Below are 12843 nucleotides of genomic sequence, written 5' to 3' on the forward strand. Positions count from 1 at the left end.
TATATAGACGGGGATAATTAGGGTGAGGAAAGCTAAATTGTTGAAGAATTAGACAATTTAAAAATATTTGATGTGAGCAACGTTGATTGCTTTCATTGATGATGAATTTGATATGATGTGATGATTTGTATAATTTAAACAATGTTTATTATTCCCTGGCCCTGAAGATGATCTCAGTAAAGTTCGAAACGTTGGCACGATAAAGAAAATATTTTTCTAAAAGCTAACCACACCAGACCGCATCTCACGATCTCCGAATAATCATTAAATAACGGTCACTAAACACCACACATAATAATAACCATATAAAATATATATGTCAAAATTCAACGCAAAAGTTCTGTAAAGGTGTTGGCAAATCTCGTTAAAAGGAAATTTATGGTTTTTATAGCCATATGTCCCAGATGACGGTTGACTTTTAGAAAATTGCGGACGGTTAATTTTTCCGTCCGGATTCTTAGACGAGTCATTTTCAGGATTCGGGATATAGACCCCATCAAAACGGTGGAATCGCTCTAATTCGATTTATGATAGCGCCGAGTCGTATTTTTCTAAATCTCTCTTATTGCACCCTCCACGCCGCTTCAGAACTGTTTTACAAAGCGACTCGGAGATTTAAAAAAATAAGTTTTTAATTTATCCTTTTCTTTGTTTTAACTCCCTTTTTTGTCATATTTTTAACGTCCGGTATAATTTTCTTTATCTCTTCCACATAAAGCGTTTATTAATATTCAACTTAAAAGATAACTTATTCCGAGCTTCTGAAATGTATTACGTTACCAATGTTTTATACACAGATAATATTAAAGTGTAACATTTTTTTAACAGCTTCTATTTAAGGAGCTAATAAAGTGTAAAATTGACTTAACAACTTTCACCTTCACAAAAACAATGACTTCGTTAAATGTAAAGTTTCGGAACATCCTTATATTTTTCATATGATTCTTTGAAAATGATATTACAATCAACCGTGCTGAGTGAAATTTCTCGTAAAGAAAACTGACATGAGTTCAGTTATTTCATAATTGAAAGCGTCGTTGTTGTTTCTTCATAAACTGTAAATAACCCAGTATGATATATTGATGAAGACAATCTACCAACTCCGAACAAATTTTGATGCTATGGAGATCAGGGTTGTGGTCTTTTAATAATGAATTATCATTATAACTTTGCTAAGTTTTCGATATTTTATTTGATCTTTATCAGGACCCTACAACAATTACATTAACAAAGATGAATTTAGAACTAGATAGATGAATATTTAATTTATAAATATGAAAAAATAATTGTGTTAGCTTACAGTTCCAATCACTTTATGTTGGTAAAATCCCTCCTCAATAGTCGGTGGTCATAAAACTTAAAAACTGTTAGATTTAATACACTTCTAATTTTAAAAGAAATTAATATAATAATAATGAATTAATATAATAATGAATATAATAACTAAACAGCAGGTACATGGGTAAGGAAATCTTTAAAATAACCAATTTAATTAGTCAGAAATCGTGAGATGGTCTGGTGTGATGCAGGTTTCAGAAAAACATTTTCTTTATCGTGCCAACGTTTCGATCTTTATTGAGATCATCTTCAGGGCCTGGGATTTACAAACATTGTTTAAATTTAACAAGTACATGTAGGATGTGGGAAAAAGTGAATTTATAAATTTAATAATATATTTTTGAAAAATATATTTGAATTTGAATATATTTGAAAAATATATTATTTTGCATTGTATAAATTTACTTCTTTCCCTGAAGATGATCTCAGTAAAGATCGAAACGTTGACACGATAAAGAAAATGTTTTTCTGAAACTTACATCACACCAGACCGCATCTCGCGATTTCTGAATAATTATCGACTAACGGTCACTAATCACCACACATTTAAAATCACCTTTTCATCCGTCCAGTTTTAAATTAATTTTTGTGAATATAATTTTTTGTGCCCGATGAAGATCAAATAAAACCTAGAAAGCTTTCCGAAGTTATAATAATATTTCAATGTGAAAATACCACATCCTTGATCTAAAAAAATAAACTGCAATGTTTAAGTGAAAACTTCCTTCATAATATTACAATCTAGAAATAAAAAATAATATAAAATTTCCTCCTTGATCAGGTTATATACATGAACGTGGAACTTTGCCGTGTTGAGAACGTTGCGCTAGATTAAAATGTAAATTTACACCACATCAAGTTATAATTACAGCACCTTTATTCAAATCTGTTTCGTGGACACTCGTAATAACAAATTATGATAATTTCGAATGGCATTCAACTGAAATGGAAAAGTTGTTTTATTGCAATTTAATAATGTTGTTTAATTTTAGGGTAAAACATCTACGTATGTGTTGACGGTTATATTGGAATAACCGGGAACAAAAAAGCAGATAAGGAACAAAGCTAGCTATGACAAGGTCACACCACCCACGTTCTAAGTCCAACGTACTTCAAAATAAGATTGCCACTGCATTACAAAATGAATTAAAAATCCGCTGGACCGAAACAATAGGTCTAAATATAGAAAATGAACAAACATATAGGAATACATATCAAAAGTCGATATTGTGAACCACCTGATGATGACAAGAGTATGAAATTCTAGGATTTTTCTCAGCCCACGATTTAGTATGCCACGAGAGACGAACTTGAATTCATCAGTTCATAGGATGCATGGAAAAAGGTTATCTCCAGTTTCGCAAATCAACATTTGCTCATGGAACGTTCCACGCCCGTCATTATCAGAGATCCGAAGTCCCTGAACAAGATGCGAGCGATGCGGTTTAAAATTTTAAGTCAAGTCAATGTAGCCGGAACACATCTTTAATTTTATTTTCTGAAAAACCTAAAACCCTTCCAACATTTAGGAAGAAATGAATTCGCATTTTCGCTAACATACAGTAAAATATTTAGCTCGTCGTCGAATAAACATTTTGTGGTTTACTCTGCGGCGATCAGGAAATTTCTGGGAGTACCTCGACCGCACGACGTGCAATACCACCACTATCAATTAAGCAGTCGTACGTATCAACTCGGTGTTGATCGAAGAAATGTGCTCTTCAGTTTTGAATGGATAACTGAATGTAACGACTAGGTACTATTGTAAAATTTATTTACTTCCAGGAATTAAGATTCGCTTTCATAATGCGAGATCGACAAACAATGACAGAATATAAGCAATTAATTAAGGTTTTTAGTTGAGATAAAAAGTCAATGGCACGAGCGGGATTCGAACCCACGATCTTCGGCTAGATACGCCACTGCTCTACCACTTGAGATATCGTGACTTCCATCCCCTCGGGCACCAACCTCCCATCACAACCTTTGCTCTTGGAAGCAAATAAATTTTACAATAATACCTATTCGTTACATTCAATATTCCGTTCAAAATGAAAGGAAGAGCACATTTCCCAATTTTTATTCTAATATTTATGTTTAATTTAATGAAGAAGCAGATTATTGGAATTAACATCGAAACAAAGAAATTACGTTTTTTAAAACTATTTGCCATAACTGTCATTTTTTACAAATTTAAGCCATTTAACCAGTCGGCAACATTGTTTTCTGTGTAAAAAATTCTTTACAATTAATTAAGGTGTTTAGTTGAGATAAAAAGTCAACGGCACGAGCGGGATTCGAACCCACGATCTTCGGCTAGATACGTCGCTGCTCTACCACTTGAGCTATCGTGACCTCGAACCACTCGGACACTAACTTCCCATCTCAACCCCACCTTTTGAATTTTCCCTCATTTTTGCTATTTTTCAAATGTCGTGTAATCGGTTTGGATTCTCGGCGACATATGAATTGGCCACGGAGAACTTTAGTGAAGTATACTTCATTTAAATTCATTAAATTCACTAATTTCGTGGTCCGCTTAACCAATTAATATATTACAATTAATTAATGTTTTTAGGTTTTTATCTAGCCGAAGATCGTGCGTTCGAATCCCGCTCGTGGCGTTGACTTTTTTATCTCAACTAAAAACCTTAATTAATTGTAATATATTAATTGGTCAAGCGGACCACGAAATTAGTGAATTTAATAAACAATTAATGTTTAATTTCGTGAAGAAGTAAATTATTGGAATTAACAACGAAACAAAAGAATTCCGTTTTTTTTAAGCTTTTTGCTATAACATTGTCATTTTTTAATCAATTTTAAATCCCATTGCATCATTGTTTTCAGCGTCAAAAGTTCTTAAAAATGCTGTGTCAGGATGTATAGGGTCGTATTTGAAATTTAGATGTTGAACATAGCCTGAGGCTTCTTTTATTGAAAATATTAAAATTATACAGGGTACAATTTTTTCAACAAAAAAGAAATATTTGAAGATTGACTAAAAAATATTTAACGCTTTTTTTTATAGCGTCATTGGTTCAAGAGAAATTCCTCCGGGCCATCTAAATAGGTCTTACATCTAAATGCTTACAGGTTAATGGAAAAGCTTCCCTAATGTAATAATGTTAAAATCAGTAGGAACTAAAAGCTCATTTGATATTGATATTCTGATTATGGAATTCTACCAAACAATTCATTTTCGTTCCCGATAGCCTGCTCTCAAAAGTACTTGTAAATGCTAGCCATTTTTTCCAAAAATGTTCAGTTCTGCTACACATTAGCTATCCTAAAAATCAGTTAAATTTTGCGTAAACAGAGCTTCAGGAATGGTTTGATAATATGTTATCTTTCTGTATAAACCGAAAGTGGCTGCATACCGAATCGCGTCTGATAGACCGAAACAGAATGGAGGGGTATCGCCACAATTTCACACAAAATCAAGATGAAACTACAAGTATAGCACTACAGTTTATGCACCGAAGGTCAGAACGTCGGAAAAAATGAAAAAGGTGTTTTTCTAAACTACCCCATTCTTGTCGGCTCTTCACGAAATTCAACAAATTTAAGAAAAATGCAAAACAAATTAAACAATTTTTATTTAAGCAGCTAAATTCTCAAACCAATCAATACAGTACATTTCAAAAATGCATTATGCTCCATATTTCATTTACATCAAAGAAAGAACTAATTATTCCACAAGTCTATGTTTTACGTTCACAAAAAAATTAAGGCAGGTAGTCCTAAAATTGGATATTTACTCTAGAGTACCTGTACTGTAGCACCCAGTTTTACTTAGAATGGTGTTGGTGTAATTCTATAATTTATGTTTTATTTAATTGATGATTATATCTATTTTATATACCTAGCCTGCCATAAGTTCTGTTACAATCATTCACCTTGAAAATAATCCCAGAAAAACGCCTGGCGAACCTTGCTCTCTTGCCTATTGTTTACCTTTGATATAATGCTAAATTCTTTTACTCAGTTGTTATTGAGAATTAATAACGTCAAAATGGAACGCACCCTTGAACAAAACCGTCATCGCACTGCACAAGGCAGGTAAATCAAAATCAGAGATTTTCAAGACGCTGAACTCGTTAGGAATAAATCGAATGTTTGTGTAGTGCACCATAAATTGCTTCAAAGATACTCTTTCTATTAAAGACAAACCAAGGTCCGGCCGTCCTCGCTCTGTGAGGACGAAAAATGTCATCAAAGCGGTTGAAAACCGAATTCGAAGAAATCCGCTACGAAAACAAAATATATTGTCCAGAGAAATGGGGATTTCTTCCGGATCAATGTCGCGCATCATAAAAGACGATCTTTCGATGAGTGCTTACCGTAGAATGACAGGACAAAGGCTTACAGTATCTTTTAAAAAAATTAGAGTCGAAAGAGCCAAGGCATTGTTGACCCGGTACGCCGATGGAGTTCATCGAAACATTATTGTTTACCGATGAAAAAAATTTTACCATCGAGGAAAAATTTAACCGTCAAAATGACAATGTTTATGCTAGAAATTCTCTAGAAGCTCAGGAAAAAATCGGAAGGGTAGAAAGAGGCCATCATCCTGCTTCCGTAATGGTGTGGTGGGGAATTTGCTACGATGGCACCACAAAACTCCATTTTTGTGAGCAAGGAGTCAAAACAAGAGCGAAAAATTACCAAGAAGCCATCCTTGAGAAAGTAGTAAAGCCTTTAAGTACTACACTTTTTTCCGGAACTCATTGGGTCTTCCAACAGGACTCAGCTCCTGCGCCCGAACAACTCAGCAGTGGCTGGAGGAGAATGTTCCGGAATTCATTAAGGCTTCAGATTGGCCCTCGGGAAGCCCAGATTTGAATCCTCTGGACTACAAGGTGTGGTCCCATCTTGAGCTTATGGCTTGCCACAGGAATCACGTCAATTTAGAAAGCCTCAAGTCCGCTCTGCTAAAAGCATTTGAGAAATTTCCTCAAGACGTGTTGTGTACTGCCATAGATGATTGGCCCCGAAGACTAAAAGCTTGTGTGAAGGCAAAAAGTGGTCATTTCGAGTAATATTATTTTATTTCAATCTTAAAAATATTGGATTTTTTTAAATAAATTTCTTTTTCAAATTATCAAGTTTCTCTATTCCCTAATGGCCCTTTTTCTTGTAACAGAACTTTTGATATAATTATGCGCTATTATAAAATAAATAAAACTGGTAGGGTTAAAAATGAATACTTATTCAGCGCAGTGTTCAGTTTGGTCTTATGTATGCAAAGATTGGGTTGCCCATCTCGCATCTAGAGCCTTATTTGTAACATTGTTTCCGTATACAAAATTTAAAAGCCAAAATTAAAAAAACTTTTTACAATTTTTATTTGGTTAAACGTAATTGTTTCATAACACAGCGAAAGTTGATGTGCAGAATTGATTATTGCTTAATATAATTCATTTTAAGTTTAGTAATTCCTGTATAATTACAAAACAAATTTGAATGTTTGACGAAAATATTCTTCCTTTATGTTTTAATTAAATTAAAACCCGCTGATATGGTCTACAGGTCGAGGAACTAATGGAGTGAAGCAAATTACCTGGCGTAGTGAGACAGATGGCTGAAAGGCATGCTTATGCAATTTGCTACTCTTGATGCCAAGAGGATAAATTTACACTGGGAACCCGATGACAATAAAAAACTTTAGAAAATTGCAAACGGGACGGGGGCCGATCTCCCTCGTTTTAAAGAGCTTAACCAACTTTCCACCCATATCGATCGTTTCTCCTCATTGTTCTCCGATCTGGCCTCTTTTGCCCTATCAAAAGCTTAGGCGAGAGCACACAGTCTCTCCTTGTTACCAGTCACTTTTCCAATCAACGATATATAACTCATTTTTCGAAGCAAACCCACTTTTATTCTTTTGTTAATACTTTTCTTTTGATGCTATACCAATTTAGAACGTAATTTTTGGGGTAAGGAATTCAATTTAAAAAAAATTAAAAATTGAAAAAAAAAGAAGTTCAACACCCTCCCCCCAATAAATTACTTATTGTAGAACCTTGGTAAAAACTATTGTTTCCATTTAAAAAAATCCTTACGCAAGGTATTACTTGAGATAAAGAAGACAGCGTCACGAGCGGGATTCGAACCCACGAACTTCGGCTAAAATACGCTGCTGATCTACCACTTGAACTATCGTGACTTTGACACTCGGACGCCAACCTCCCATCTTAACACCACCTTTTAAATTTTCACTCCTTTTTGACATTTTTGAAATGTCGAGTAATCTATTTGATTCTCGGCGACAAATGAATGGCCATGGAGAGCATTAGTGGAGATATACTTCATTTTATTAAATCCATTAGAGTTCGCGGTCCGATTGACCAAATAATTTTTTTTTTCAATTAATTAATCTTTCGGTAAGGTATTGGTTGAGATAAAACGTCACAGGCATCAATCGCGTCGCGTCACAGGCGTCAAATCATCGCGTCACAAACGTCAATCGCGTTGCGTCATAAGCGTCAATCGCGTCGCGTCACAGGCGTCAATCGCGTCGCGTCATATGCGTCAAAAGCGTCAATCGCGTCGCATCATAAGCGTCCATCGCGTCGCGTCANACCACATAAAAACGCTTACAACTTCCAAAATGTTGAGACTACAACAAATCCAAATACACCATTTGAAAGAACCCTAAATTTGCTGTAAGATACTTCTATCCAATATCAGTAGGAACATGTCAAAGTTACAATATTTAAAATTTTGGTCATGATTGCACGTTCTACTGAGGTTACAAAAAAAAACCTAAAACTTGTTAAATTTCACAAAAACTTCATCTAATATGTTTTACGTTGATTTTTCAACTCTACTAGAACGTTATTTAAAAACCTGGATATATCAAGGTAGTGAAAAGTTGAAAAAACCTAAATTGACGAATATCTTCAAAATAGAGAACTTTCCAAAAATTTTCTCCTGGGCATTTTTTCCTCCAAACGAAGAGTACAATCGATTCCCTGAGTTTCGTCGGAAGGAACTGGGACACCCTGTATATGAATTTAAAGATCTTCAAAAATGCCAACAACCAGGAGAAGAAAAAAGAAAGGAAGAAGAAAAATAAAGTAAAGCGTCATCGTCTTGAAAACGTTTCCCTCAACAGTTATAAAAGGTTTTAATAACTTCGACGACTCCTTTCTGCGTACATCTCACTTTGTCTCTGTGACACCGGAAGTAGATTAACATAGTCTTGGAAAAGTCGAATAAAAAGGACGACAGAACATGTATCATGTGCACAGAAATTCAATTAGGTAAAACAACTGAACGGCTTGAATACGTCAACAGCACCTGTTTCGTTTTACAAACGACACTTGTTACCCTCAAATTAGGCTATTGACAATTTAACAAGTGGTATCTTCCGAGGTAAATAAGTTGTGATAATTACATTGTCTTTGTTGGTAAATTCAATAAAAATTTCAGGTACTTATATAACAACATAAAAATATTTTCTTTCACGTTTTTGAATGTAGAACTCTGTGTGTTTTTTGCAATCTGAAGTGAAGTAATGTTTTTCACATTAATAGATTATTTCAAAGCCCAGAAAAAGGAAAAATCTGAAAAGTTAATGGCAAATAACGTTGGTTGCGTAGCATATCCCAGCCAACTTTCAACACATTCTGATGCGTCTGTACACAATTAAGATTAGCCATTGCCGGTATGTTTTCTTTCTTCTATGTTCCTTTAATATTTTCAATTGTGTGCAGTACACAATAAACTATAGGCTTTGTTGGACGGAAGAAGCTCATAATAATTCACACCCTTATTATGCACCTTCGTGAGAAAATCCTGCTTTGGAGTTGTTTACAGAAGGTCGCTGCGTTTCTTCCCGTCTGCACTATGTTTTACAAGGTTTACTTTTCATCCCCAGTTATCAGCCTTTTTCAAAATGTATCGTTAACATTTCGTTTTCTCAGGAAATCGCAGATAAAAATCAGGTAAAATAAATTCATTTCAACATGAGAATAATCTATATATCTCTCAAAATCTAGCTGTTGTCAGATAAGTTGAAACGCATGTATTATATGTTTTAAGTATTTTTTAATGATTATTCAGAGATCATGAGATGCGGTCTGGTGTGATGTAGGTTTAAAAAAAACATTTTCTTTATCGTGCCAACGTTTCGATGTTGGCCAATTTCGAAATCTAAAATTTTCTAGCATTGTATAAATTCATTTTTTTCACATCTTACATGTATTTGTAAAATTTAAACAGTGATTATAAATCCCAGGCCCTGAAGATGATCTCAATGAGGATCGAAACGTTGGCACGACAAAGAAAATATTTTTCTAAATTCTACGTCACACAAGATCGATTCTCACGATCTCCGAATAATTATTAGCCAACGGTCACTAAACACCACACATATTTTGGCAATGTTTCCTTTAGTTGAGTCTAGGTTATTTGTGACAAAAGCTTGAATTTTGTCAACAAAGGACGAAGAGGGAGCTTTGTATCATCCAAATCAAAATACTAACTTCTGAACCAACCATTTAGATATATAGATATGTGTCTTCATCATTTCCTTTTTTGTTTACATTATTATTTTTTTATTATATAATTATTTATAGAGTTAAAGATACGCAGTACCACTAGTAGTGCCAACCGGAGTGAGTGAGATGACCTAGTGTCCCTAACAGTAAATAGATGAGACTTGATTGAATTTTTATGTCATCATTAGTAATAATAATTAACAGTCATATAAAACACTAAAAAAAATCCCACATTTGTTTGTTTATTTTGTATTTTTCTTTATTTTTAATTTTGCTACATTATGTTTTAACTATTTTTTGGGGCGTCGATGGCTGCAACGGTTTATGCGTTGACACTGCATTCATCACTGTAAGGTAAAGGTCCTGGGTTCGAATCCAGTGGCCCTGCATTCGAGCCCGACATACTCACAAATGGGCATTTTTTCAAAAACACTGACTCCCCGAGGGTTGATATGACCTCTGATGTTGCGGAAAAAAAGAACGTTCAGTGCATTTAAAATGTTCTGCACTAGGGAAAATGTGGAAAAGACGATTTTCTACTTCAAAAGAGCGGATTGTAAGTCAGTATAGATTATAAGCTTTAAAAATCTCGAGGTTGCCACTTCCTTAATGCACTTTAGTGAAAAAATTGTTCTTTAATGAAAGGTAAAATTTACTCACGGAAGTGGTTTCTCCTAAAGAGACATCATCATACACATCAAAAATTTTCTTAGCAGTCTGATCTGGGTTTCCTATTCGCGCTAATAACAACATTTTTGAGCTAAACATCATTTCTCCTCCATTTTCAATTAGCAAAACACCTTGCATACGAGATCATAAAAGAAACTGAGGAATAAAAATAGCCTAACTACCTCTTTCTGTGTAAATAATAATGACTAATAAACATGGTTTCAAAACACAAATTGGATAAAATCAATGATTAAAATAACTATATACACTTATTTTAAAACACAAAAATACAACAGCCACCGTGGAACAAGAGTGAAAGCAAAACAAAAATATCTTTTTTGCCGTTAATGTTTATGCCACGTTTGTACTGCGAGCGTATTGAGCCGGTGACCGAGTGTGCTTTGGGACTTCAACCGATTTTATAAATCGTTCTCATTCTTGTTTAAACTGGAATTGGAGTTATTTGGGCGAAAAATATTAATATCTTTCGTTTCGTAGGATTACAGTGGATCATCGGAAAATCGCGGGTAATCTCCGCCGATGTAGAGGTTTTCCGTCCAATTTTTCCCTTCAGTTTTTATGACCCATACCCTGTTAGCCTCCGGGTCGAAAGAAATCGACGGAGCTAAGAGTAATTTTCGGCAAGTTTTTTTGTAAATTTAATTTTTGTTGTAATTTTACATTGTTTCATAACAGTAATCGGAAAAAAGCGTGTTTATTTTTTATTTTCATTCAAAATATTACGTTACTCATTATTTTCCTTTAAAATATTACGGTTCAATATTAGAGCTACTTGTTTTTTTTATTAGATGTTATATTTAAAATATTTCCTTATTGCAAGTTAAACTTCTGAAAATTTCAATTAATTAAGGTTCTAGTAGAGATAAAAATGTCAGTGTTATGAGCGGGATTCGAACCCACGATCTTCGACTAGATACGCCGGTGCTCTACCACTTGAGCTATCGTGACGTCGATCCAGTCGGACAGTAATTTCCCATCTCAACCCAACATTTTGAATTTTCCCTCCTTTTTGCCATTTTCCCCGCTCGTGACACTGACTTTTTTATCTCCACTAAAAACTTTAATTAATTGAAAGATATTATTTGGTCAAGCGGACTACGAAAACTAATGAATTTAACTTCTGAAAATTATTTTTAAAACAATTAGATTAAATAAATTATTTATAATAAGTAAATGTGGATCCAATGAATAGGTCATAAAAGTAATAGTAATTAGAGTTTGATTACTGATTTTAATTTAGTTTTATTTTATTTATCGCTGCAAGAGTACAAAGTTTCTTCAAAGGAAAAACGTTTTAACATTACTTTTGTACAATAGGAGTGACATTAAACAAAAATTTAGACATGTAAACTTACAAGGGCGCATTCTTGGTCCCATCCTTTACAAAATCTATACTGCTGACCTACTTGCACATACGAGTACAATCATCACAACCTATGCGTACGATACTGCAATTCTGCCCTTTAACTCGAAATTCTCCCCAACATCCATGAAAACCTTGAGCTTATCGAAGTCCTACAAAAAGTGTAGTACAAGACTGAATGAAGAAATATGTACATTTTTGAGAAAACAGTCTTGCCCTGCATTGTACATCAACAACAAAGAGATATCTACTTCCACTCATGTCAAATACCATGGGCTATACCTAGATAGCAGACTGATGTGGAATCCCCAAACAAAACTTAAAAGACAGCAATTTAACCGAAGACACCTTGGACCAAAATCTGCCTGGACAGCCAAAACTAAACTATAATACAAGACTTTACTGCGACCACTTTGGACATACGGAGCGGAACTGTAGGGTTCTACAAAGCCATTCAATATCTATCACATCCAACCTTTTCATTCAAAAGTCCTCAGACAAATAGTCACAGTCGTATTTTTACCACTTCCTACCCCTGCTGATATTGGTTTTTCTTGAAGAATTTAATCAAAACTTTCGAATAAACCTAGACACCAAACAATTACGGAAAGGAGAGGGAACCACTTCTTTTAAGAATGGCACCATCCTTTGGTACATAGATGGATCTAGAACACAAGAAGGCAGGAGTATTTGGACCTGGAACCAAATACTCAGAACACATGGAGAAATACACCAGTATCTTTCAAGCTGAGATTCACGCAATCGAGAGATGTACCCAACTCAACCTACGTAAAGTATACAAAAACAAGAATATAGCTATCATGTTCAACTATCAAAGAACTAAGCTCAAATATCATTGGTTCAAGGATGGTGCTGAACTGCAATACCAAACTAAACATATTAGGTACGCAGAACAATTTCAGCCTCTACTGGGTCCCAGGGCAC

At 34.4% G+C, this 12843-nt stretch overlaps 1 protein-coding gene across 2 annotated transcripts in view; it reads right to left on the reverse strand.

The window, feature by feature from the left end:
• LOC106673401 (SCY1-like protein 2) overlaps positions 1-12843 on the reverse strand; it is a 456897-nt gene that overhangs the window by 227268 nt on the left and 216786 nt on the right. The gene's annotated exons all lie outside the window — the stretch shown is intronic.

Source organism: Cimex lectularius, unplaced genomic scaffold (genome assembly GCF_000648675.2).
Source record: "Cimex lectularius strain Harlan isolate CLEC.00 unplaced genomic scaffold, Clec_2.1 scaffold123, whole genome shotgun sequence".
In the NCBI taxonomy this organism is placed as follows: Eukaryota; Metazoa; Arthropoda; class Insecta; order Hemiptera; family Cimicidae; genus Cimex; species Cimex lectularius.